An 11,980-nucleotide genomic window follows, 5' to 3' on the forward strand; every position below is an offset into this window, starting at 1 on the left:
GAACAGCTATGAAGATCCTTCCATCGCAGACGGCTCCAGCTCCTGTTCGGCAGAGATCACTGAACCATCTACAAAAACCTGGGCAAGATGTTAACGCTTTCATTACCCAGATGAGACTTGCGGATTAATCTTTTTATCCAGAGAGAGGGAGAGTGATCAACATGAAAAGAGACTTTATAAACTACCAGTGACAGGAAAGAAAAGAAGCTTCAGAAAAGGTAGAGAATTAAGAAGATGCTTCAATTAAGCTGAAATATCTTTCTGTTAAAACTATGGAAATGGACAATAAGGTCTTGAAAACACTCCTTTAATTCATGACAGTATATAGGGAGGAATATTGTTCAAAGTGTAAATTTTGAGTAAAAAGTAGAGTAATTATGGTACAGTGAAGTGCTGGAAGATTTGAAGCCTTGAGAGGCAATGAGAAAACTGTTTTCTAGTGAAGCTCACAGAAACAGATGAAGAAGACTTTTTTTGCCTTTGAATAACTTATCCTTAAAAATCCCATCCCTAGACTCATGGCCCATACACACTCCAGATTGATGTGAAAATGGGAGGAGAGGGCTCTAATAATAGCACCTCTGGGCAGCTAACATTAGGGCAATGGAAAACTATAACAAAAATAGTTTTCTTGTGAGAAACTCCATAAATTAACAGGAAGAAACTTCTGTTTCTCTACAAAGACTGGTAAAAAGACTGTAGCAAGAATTGGGACTGTTTTAACCATCAAAGTTCCAAAGTTTTTGTCTCTGTTGTCATGTGAACAAGGGACTAGTGGGTAGATAGGGGATGGAAAGGTTTTTCTGGAAGTTTATTCTGGTGTTCTTATTATTGTAGTTTGTCAATAAACTTTCTTTTTTTTCCCTTTTAAGTTTTATGCCTGTTTTGCTCTTGTTCTAATCCATATCTCACAGCAAGAAATAAGTAATTTTCTTAGTTATTGGTTTAAAACCACAACACTCAGTTAAATTCTTGGACAAGTTTAACCAAGAGAAATCAGCAGCCCATGAGAGCCAATGTCCCTTTTGCACTTTCAGCAAACAGACCTCAAAATCCAGATGATACCTGAACTATCCTTGAGGCAGATATGCATTCACCATTAAAGTAAAAAGTTTTCCTCCCACTACCATGTTAGCAAAAACTTGAGTTTTTCGATCTCCAAATATGCTGGTCTAACTCTGTAATCCACCACCAAAATCCCTTTTTAAATTGTTTTGGAAACAAGAGTGACTTTTACCATATAAATTCCTTCAATGTGCAGGCATTCTAAAGTATTATATTCCAGTTTGAAAAATAATAGTGAGTGTAGTACTTTAATTTTCAATCAATTCAGCCAAATTAGGCAATGAAGCGAGGGGGAAAATGAAAATTGTGTGATAGTTGAGATTATATCAAGTCCAGAACTTTCCAGAATGTGTTGGTTGAAGACCAAAGGAAAAAGTCTGACAAGTAGTCTGATTTGTTTCAAAAGTTCAGTTATTGCCTTGTATCTAGATCTTGCTTGGAAACAAAACATTATCTAGCAGAAATAGTAATTTCACAGTTGGCAAGACTTGGCATTCAACAGCAGTTCTTATAACACCACAGCAGTACAGAATGTGACTCATCACTCGTCTTTAGGCAGCATAGGTTCATTCTCTGACATCCAACAGCTTCTCCTTTATCTTTGCTGGGTAGGAACATTAAGGTTCTCAATTTTCCAATGTATTTCAGAGTACTTTACCTAAAAACCTAAATTTAGCAAAATTTCAGCAGTCATTCAACAATGAGTGGAAAGCTTACTAGACACTAGAGACAGTGATTCTTAGAGTTGGTTGCTCAAATACTTCATCCTTTTCTCCTACAGTGATGCTCAGGAAGGCCACTTGTTGGCAGGATAAAAAAAGGTTACTAATCTCTGTTCAGGTGACAGATTTATTTGCAGTGCAGTTATACTTCAAAAGGAAGCAGCCAGGGAGTCAGCCAACAGAGATCTAAACCACAGACACATCAATTTAAAAAAAATAGAGAAAGAAAGGGCTTTCTGAGAGCTTTTGTCATCAGATCATTTCATGCCAATTGATTTTCTTTGTCCTTTGAGGGAGATTTTCTCAGATACTGGGTATTTTCACATGCAAATATGGCTACTACTGAAATTGCAAGGAAATATCCTTCTTCTAGGGAGGATGTATTCATTTGATCTTTTTTAGGTCTGCTTTTAGAAAGAAGACAAAAACCCATGCATTTCTCACAAATGACCATCAAAGGGAGTTGATGGTAAGCTCAGATGAAATCCTCAGTGTTACAAGGAGGGTAAAGCAAGACAGACAAATTCCATCCTGGGATCCCTCAGGCTGAAGACACATGGTTCTCCCACAAGATCTAAATATACAAAATAAAAACCACTCTTAAAAGAAAAAATAAAAAAATCTGGACACTAAGGACACTAATGAATGACACTTCACCTGTTCAATAGCAACTCCACTCTTTGTACAACCAGAGCACAAGTATGACTATGCTAGGGAAGTCCAAAGCAATAGCACTGCATCTCTGTTGCTCTTCTGCATAGTAACAAGTGCTTGGCACAACTCAGCTCCTTCAAGCTGAAGCTACTCAACAAACCCAACATTCACATTAATTTAAGGGTAACATTCCCTTTGTAACTAAAAGTCACAAGATTTGATCATTCTGCATCTGCACAGTTGTCTGGAAAAAATTTATTTGCACAGTGAAAAAACAAAGAATATTTTAATCATTAGCAGCATTGCCCCCGTAATAAAAATGTGATGCTTCCCCCAGCTGAGAAAGTCATTCTAGTTTCCCCTAGTGATATGATAAGCTCTCTACTGTAAAAAAATCTATGAACCTCAAATTGATTATATGAACCAGAAGGACTGCTGTGAGCTTCCAGATTGTACTAAAACTCAGAAGATGAGCAGAGATCATTTGGACCATCAGCATGGCTTTAACAAAGTAAAACAGACCAAACTGAAGGGGGAAAAACTGTCCTGATCTGCAAGTTTGCCTGCTGAGAGCCTTGAAATGATAGCACACTGCAGATTCCTTTCTTCCTGAAATTACTGCAAGCTGACCTTATTCAGATATGAGAAACACTGCAGAAAAAAAAAAAAAACAAAACGTGGCACTCCGCAAAATAATAACACACAGTACAGAAATTAGGGGAAAAAATGAGTTACAATCACATTCTAACCACATTTTCTTCTTTGATACAACAAATAACTTCCATTTTCAACAATAGGAGTTACTCACATACAACAAATGGAAAATAGGCCCCAGTCTGCTCAGAAATTGGTGTGAATGGAAAACACAGATTACAGGCAACAATAAAATATATTTCTACTGATAGCTCACTTTTCTTCTGTTGTTCTCATTCAGAGTCAGGGAATATGTCTCTGTATTTCTTCTTTCTTCTTTCTTTTTTGGATATATTTTCCAATTTTTATATATTGAAATTCAAACTCCAAATGCACATATTTGGCACCTTGAAAATTCTTATCTTGAAGAGTTTTTGGTTAGAAAGATGAAAAGCATCTGCATTTTCACAATGAAGCATTAAAAAAGCATAGAGGAAATAGTGGAAGTCATTATCAGAATACTTCAGCTTACTGTTTATGCTTCCAGAAAGCAAACATATAAAATGAAAGCAAAGTGTGTCTTGATACAATGTAGCAACAATTGCAACAAAACTTTTCAAAACTTACAGTAAATATTTTAATTCCATTTTAAAATTCTATCTCTGGTTTCACAGCATTATGCAGCACTATCAAGCATAGAGCTCATAATGTGATCTAAAGGGGCACAGCTGAAATAAAAATCTATAGAATGTTCTTGGGTCTTTCCTGTTCCAGAGAGAAGCCTGCAGTCAGAAACATGTCAGCTTTCTCCCTGGGGAGATGTCAAAGTCTGGACAGAGCCACTCAGAAACAAAGGCAGCTCTTTATGGAAGACTGTGTGTAAGCCAAGCTTTCCCCTGTGCTTGTTCAAGTTCTTTTATTGTTTTGTTTTTTTAATCCTAAGCACAGCTATCCCCAGAAGCCACTTCACAGCATAGTCAAGGAGACATCTACTCCCCACATCAGAAATACCCAGTTTATCTGCTCTGATGAGGATGAAGCTTTGTCCCACACAGTAAATATCAGGCTGAGCCGCAGATGAGACACACCAGAGCCCAGCTAGCAGAGCTGAGACTTCTTTCTGCCATAAAAGGACGTCATTTCTTCAAAGTGAATACAATTTTCTTTTTCATTTTTCCTTTTTCTCTAGTCCCATACCTATTTCATCTCTGCATATAGCCAATTATCCATCTCAAGTCTAAAGAACACCTTCCAAAGTCTTTGAAGGAAATTTCTTTCCATTTAATTTTCTTTTAAAAATAAATAATTTAAATTACCAAAAAACAAACTAACAAAAAAACCCAAAAACATGAAAAATATTTCAATTAACTTTAGAAATTTTCTCAGAAGCAATCTGAAATGTTGAACAGTAATTCAATATGACAGTGTCTTGGAGTGTGTCATTTTTAATGACTTAATATTAAAAGTACTGACAATCTCACAAGATTTAGTTTTCTTTTGTTTCTCAGCAAAACATTCAGACATTTTATGCCTTGCATGGTGTTAGACTAGACTGAACAGTCAAATCTTTTCTGATCACACTTTCCAAACTGCACTATTCCAAGGAAAAGCTTAATCATGTTATGACATGTCTGTGACCAGTAATGTGATGAGGGAAAAAGGAGAAAGAATTCATCAGCTAAGAGGAGAAACTAGTACAGAAGAATAAAGGAGAACTAAGAGAAATCAGCAACAGAACAAATATAATCAAAGAGAAAGCTTTTTGGGAAGTTAAACATGTGGAACAATTTCTTATTCTGAAATTTTCCTGCTTCAACATTTCATTACTAATCCCTTGGGGCTGTCCACACAATTGCTTAGAAACCATACTTATTTATGCATAACTTGGATCTTAGTTCAATAAATCAAAATAATTTGATTCCAGTCATAATCATTTTCTATAACAGATGAAACTATTCCAAAAGCCTATTCAGAGAAATATAAAGAAATTTTTTTGTCACTTATACTTTTGCCATCAACTCTAAAAGAGCTGCAATGACTTTTGAAATTTTATGTCTGCCTTTAAAAAGATGACAATAGTGAGCCCATATATCATACATTTATCTGTCTTCTAAGGTGAAATTTTGAATATAGCTCCAAATTAGGATTTACAATCATTGTCAATAAAGTTTGCACATTACAGAGATTAGTGGAGTAGAAAAAAATGAGGAAGACACTTGTCCTTACAGAGGGTTTTCAATTGCATGGTAAAGTGGCTCGATGCATTGAAATAATCTCCTGAAATATGACAAAGTGCAAGAGGCAGATCCCAACTACTGGGTAGGAACTCAGGGATGGTACGTGGGAGCTGTCCATCTGAGTAGTGTGAAGGGTTGCTTTGGTGTCAGGCCCTGACACCAAAAAAGGGAGGATATTAAACACTAGAGTCAGGATTTTGCTGCTGTACAGGGGGTTGGCTAGCTGGGAGTAGTATGGTTCAGTTTTCCATGGTGATATCGAACACATTCAGAGAAGACAGGAAAAAAATCTGAAAAGCTTGAGAAAAAGCTTGTGTTATAAGCCTTAAGGTCTCAAAATATACCTTATGAAATACAAAACAGAGAAAAGCTAGGCCTGAAGGATCAAACAAAGAACAGACCTGGCAGAGAGCAGCAAATACGTTGACTAGAGGCAAGGTCAGACAAATGAAGTAAGATCTGACTTGCCAGCACCAAGATGTAATTATCAGAACAATTTATCGTCAGAATGAGATGTGGTCATTTGTATATTACATACTGAAATGAGAAGTGTGCTGAACAGCCAAGGTGGTGCTTTCTAGCCTCGGCAATCACACTTGGATAGGAAAAGCAGAGCCAACTATCATGGTTTAATTCCAGATGACAACGAAGCACCACACATCTCCTCATCCACTCTTCCCTAGTAGGAGGGGGGAGAGAACAAGAAGGGTTGAAGTGAGAAAACTCATGGGTCAAGATAAAGAAATTTTAAATAAACAAAAGACACATGTGCAAATAGAGCTAAAAGGTTTTCACTCCCTACTTCCAGTGAGCAGGCAAATATTCAGACATCTTCAAGAAAGTAGGGCTCTACCACTCATAAGAGTGGCTTGTGAAGATGAACACCATCACCCCAAAGTCCCTCCCTGCTTCTTCCTTCTTCTTCCATGCTGAGCATAACATCACATAATATAAAATATCTCTTTAGTTATGGGGAGTTAACAATCCCATCTGCGTCCCCTCTCTGACCCTCCTGCCCTTCCTCTTCCAAGACAATTCTCCTCTGAGCACATGAACTATCTGCTTGAGCTACACCACAGCAGTGCTTACTTTTCATTTCTGCCTGCAAAGAGAGCTGATGTGTAGACTACCACAGATGTGCAGTCTCAACAGCTGGGTTCAATTCTATGAATTCTATGTCTTGTGACATCTAGGTTTATTTTTTTAGATTTGCCTTCAAACACTGTCCCAGGGCCAGAAGAGTGCAAATGTCACTGGCACAAAATAACACAGGGAAGGGAGAGTAATTCTAAAACATACTTATAACAAACAATTGCCCCAGGCATACCTGTTTTTATTTAGGAATACTGATTTCCTGCTTGCCTTTCCTAAAAGAAAGTGTGAAAAATTCTACCCTGGTTCGTCTGTGATAGCAAATTTGGCTTGAACTCATGTACCTCTGTTTCTACATCAAGGAATAATAATTATTTTTACCTTTTTTAAACCAGGACATTTGCAAACAAATGTTCACAGTCATATGTAGCATTTGTCCAAGAAGCCAAGTATTTAGCACCTTCATCCTATGACCTTCAGTGAAAATGAAAATGCACACTACCTTAAAACAGATACCAACCAGCTCAGCAATACCCACACCGTTTTTATCACCTTACTACCTTAAACACAGAGTAGCATTTAGTAAAAACAGAAATTTTGTGAGGAATGTTTAAGCTGCAGTTGGGGGCTTATTTTTAAAAACAATAAAAATGTCAGTGATCCAAGGATACAAAGATATGTGGCAGGATGCCCATGTCTCAGCCAAGGAAGCAGGAACAGATGACACCAAATATGCTATAGGCTGTTAGCTAGAGGAGCGTGCCAACAGTGCAATGTGTTACTACACAGGAAGCCTGAGTTCAGAAGCAACAAGAGCTTGTTGAAACTGCAGCTGAAATGGTGTTCTACAGAAAATAGCTTTTTCAAAAAACAGATACAAAAAAAAAAAAAAAAAACACAGAAAAGCCACAAAAAATTATTTAAAATACATTAGGAAATAAACACTGTTTTCTAAATAGAAAATAAACAGGTTTTGATGGTTTGCCAAAAATGAAAGGGACGGCTGAGTGTCGCATTTATTTGTTTCCTGGCTTGAAAATTTCTCTTGTCAGTGATGCTACAGAAATCAAAAATGTTATCATTTTTCTGCTTTTCATTTTTGTTAAGTTTCTGTGCTGGAAATTTGCTTTCATCGACCTTCAACAGGAAGCAGTTAATTTTCAAATAGCTCTAGCAACATTCACCTGGGTGTCTCCTTTCTTCTGTCACTGGATATGACAGGACTACATAACATTTAAACCAGCAATAGCACCAAAGGCAAAAAGCTGTGTATTGTTTTTCTTCAAACTTGCAATCATGGACAATTCCACATGGAATTAGAAACAAAGCAGTCTTTAATTAACTACCATTGAAATATACCCTCCTCCCACGAGCTCCTCTCAGAACAACAAAGCAAAAAGAATCTCAAAAACAGCATTTTCATGCTATTTTATAAACCTGCCTTACAGGAATGGTGCACTTCTTGCCTCTAGGTACAGATTGTGTTTTCTGGGTCTTATACAGCTTTCTGCTATTCCCAATTCTTCCAGAGAAAGAAACCTTTATAAAGGCTGGCAAGGATGAATTTGGCCCCTGGAGTCTGTGGCCTGAGCTGGCTGGAGCCCAGCCACACCGGATGGGGAGCGGGCAAGGGCAGTAGCTCAGGCAATGCACTCACAGAGATGGATCAGCTCAGCCACAGCCATGTGCCTGTGTCTCATGCATGGGGGTCAGGAAGGGCACAGATTTCTCTGCCTCAGTCTGTGAAGAAGCCCTGAAAAGTAGGGGGGTGTGTGGGAAAACCCAGCCTGATCCTACTGCCATCCCATCTACAGGTCTCCAGGGCCTGGGGTGGCTTTGTAGGGCAGCTGTAGGGCAGTTTATTTGAAACCTATTGTCTAAGAGTTTGTTTAATTGTATGGCAGCATTTGTTGTGCCTGCTGTGGAAATAACAAAGACACACTTTGATAAAGAGGCTGGTATTTCTTAAAGTAAATTTATTAATGATCTTGATTTCATAATCCTTACAGTATGAAAAAGGTTAAGCACTTGCTGGCCTAAGTGCAGATGACAGAAAACGAATTTGTACAAAACATGGATGGTGCAACTAAGCAACAGTTGTATGTAGTTAATATTCACACTCAAAAATAAGATACAAAAAAGCTGACTTTCAAAGGCAATTTAGGGGGAAAAAAGCCATTGCAAAATCAATCTGTCTTCAGTCTCTGATTAAGTCACTGTTCCCAGGGGAAGCATTTTCAAGATTAAAATTAAAAATGCCATTAGGAGCCCAGTCATGATGGAGATACGACCCCAGTATTGTTGCTTCCCTGTCCCACTAAGGACTTAAAACCACCAGTTTATAGATTTCCTGTAGGATGCTAAGTGATAAGGAGCATTAAGGAAAGGCATTGGCCATTTGGGGTCAGTTGCCTTCTCCTGGAACAATTCCTTGAATCTCTGTGGTACCCTTTTGTCTGGGCCTAGGGCTACCTTGTAATTCTTTGCAATACCAAGTATCCTTCTTTTGATCCATCAAGTCTGTGGGGTCCTAAAATGGTCTCTCAGGATTGGGGGATGCCAGGCACTCACAATTCCTCTGCTGCTCCTGAGACAAGTGGCAATCTAGTGAAACAACAATTTATGGTGATACTTCTATGGAAGGATTCAAATAATGGACTTTTCCAGTGTAATCACATTATGGGAAATTTTTTTGTGTCCTTCTGTGATCGTATCAGGCATTAGATGGAAATATAACTGAAAAGTGACTGAGTTTTTAATCTGGGAATGTGGAGCTTGGAATTCTCACAAATACAGTTATTGCATATTTATAAGATAGCTTAAAAAAAATGAGTCAACAAAATCTATCCCTGGTGTGCTTATTATGATGCACTGATTTTTAAAAATGGGTTGAGAGACAGCCTGCGGAGTGGAAAGTGTATTGTACAGAAATGAATAGGTCTGTTTAGACAAGTAGATACAAGGTGCATTTGTGGTGATTTCCTTCTATTTGGGCCCAGGCAGGTTTTCTTTCCACAAAGAGTTATATATTCTTTTATTCTCTGCATCATTCAAGTAGTTGTGAACCCAACTTGTCCTTAGTATTGTGTGACAGCCTGCTGAGGAAATGGCCCCAAAATAATGAGGGATGGGATTCAGTGAAATATTGTTCATATTTTTACTGCCACACTGATCTACACAAAGGCTCCACAATAGCAGCAGCATTCTGCTGATCTACTGATTTTCTTCTGTGTAGACCCCACAGTGGCACAATAACAAGAGCAAAATAATAAAGAAGCCATATAAAGCTTTGTGACTGTGCTTGTTATGACTGCTTCTTTAAATAAGGTAGACCATGAGAACATAATGTGTCCATACAGTGAGGCATTTTATCTCCTCACAGAAAAATAATTCATGAAGAGAGCACTTCAAATCTATTAAAATATTCCCACTTCCTTTTCCACCAGCTTCCATTAAAAACAGCAAGAAAGGTTAAAGATTTAATGGATGTTGAGGTTGAACTTGCTGTCCTTTTCAGACCCTCCTGGACAGAGCCAATGGCCACCACACACACTGTGCATTACCACTGCCTGAAGCTTCCTATGTTTTGCCTGACTTTTTGATAAACAAAGACTTTCAGTCTCTAGGGCTCTGCAACTCAAGACAAGATCTCGTTTTCAATAGCAAAAATATACCTTGATTTATTCTTCTCTTCAACCAGGGTAATTTAGTTTTTAAAACTTGTATTTCCATATTTTGCAGAACTGGGTAAAGCTCTCAGGACTACACCTGCACTAAATATAGGTATTCTTCCATCTCCCACCAAGGCATGAGATTCAATGGAATGTGACTTTTTTAATGCTGGCAAAAAATGTCAGTATTTTCAGGACTCTGAAATATTTTTATATGGAAAGTAAAAGCTGGATATCACACCAGTGAGTTCTGGCTCCACAGGACTCAACAAACTGCTGTCACATTATCTGAGCCACCCAGGGAGGCCATACAGGAGTATAGCATCCCCCAGAGCCCCTTTCAGGGCAGGTTTTTCTGGACCTTAAAACTCATGGCAATTCAATCTGGAGCAAATCCCAAAAGCAGAAATCTTCCTATTATTCACTGAAAATGCATTAAAGAAGAGAGACATCTATAAAGCATTTAGATTTTATAAATTGGCATTTTTCAACAAAGGCATGCTTTGTCAGGAAATTCCTGGCCAGCTCTAATCAGGAATGCATTTGGGAACCAAACATTTTGTCAGATCTATGGGCAAGATGGATTTAGCCAAGAAAGGAAAGGGATGTGATCAGCGATCCATAAGATCAAAGGACATGGAAAATCAGAAGAGGACAGAACCAGCCAGCAAAATTCTTTACTTGCAATTAAAGTAGTTTAACACCAGATCTGATGAGAAGCACAGTGTTTACTAGTGAAAACCACAGTTCTGGACAAAAGGGGCTGCATTACTGGGAGCACAGTAGACCTAAGCAACCATAATCACAGTGCACAACTTTGATTACACACTTTGGGGCCAGAGGCAATGGGGGGAAAGCAGGGACCTCTCCTTTTCTAGTACAAATTTAATGATTCATTACCAGCACATGAGAGTATTTATCCTCAAGAAACATAAGTTTGTTTTCAAAGAAAGTTTCAAAATAAAACCAAACAAGCAAACAGGACTCTGTGGGGCCTGGGGAGCAGCCACAGTTCAGTTGGACAGTAAATTTAATTTCTCAGAAGTAATGTTGTTTATATTGTCTCCACATTAACCTCTAAAAAATTAGAAAAATAAAAGCTGAGATCCCCTGAGCATTATTTACAGGAAGGCAGAGTCAACAGGCAATAGTTCTGTTGTCCCTATGAGCAGGGGCATTTTGAACTGTATGTCCTATTTTTCCAGCCACTAAATGGTTATGACTTCTGGTATAAGACTGAAGATGCAATTTTAAACCCCCTCAAGCAGAGAAGGAGCTGAACCTGGCTAGGTTACTGACTGGCTGGATCACTGCCCTACTAGCCAAGTTACTGTACAACACAGAGAATCTGTGTCCGTACTGCTCCAGTGGGAGTAGCTCTGGGACTTCAGCCACCTTCTCAATAAATTAGGCTCCAAAACAACCATATTCCCCAGTGCTCACTGCACCTGCCCCATACCACAAGTTCCAAGCTATCTGCTTTCTCTCAGTACCTCCCTGCTCCCTCTGCCCAAACCCTAGCCACCACCCAGAAGGTGGTAACAACAGTCCCTCTACCCTGGAGATAAACCCCTCTGTGGAGGTACTTACCTGAGCCACAGGACAAATATTTCCATGCAGATGTTGATTGCCAGAAACCATTCACTTCAAACCAGTGACAGTGCCATTAAATTCACAGACTAGAGAATTGCAGTCTGTAATGCTCCTCATCCCACTTGGATTACCAGCCAAACACTAAGCAGAGGGAAGAGAAAAAAACTTTTTTAGAGAAAATAGTTCTTGTTTAAATGTTTTCCCACGTGGAACATCTGATGCATCAGAACTGCTGACATATCTGCAAGTTAAAAGTTGTTTCTTCCCAAAAAAAATAAAAAAAGTAAACATGACATTTTCTGTCTAAACTAAG

The sequence above is a fragment of the Cyanistes caeruleus genome, chromosome 3 (assembly GCF_971803275.1).
Source record: "Cyanistes caeruleus chromosome 3, bCyaCae1.hap1.1, whole genome shotgun sequence".
Taxonomy (NCBI): domain Eukaryota; kingdom Metazoa; phylum Chordata; class Aves; order Passeriformes; family Paridae; genus Cyanistes; species Cyanistes caeruleus.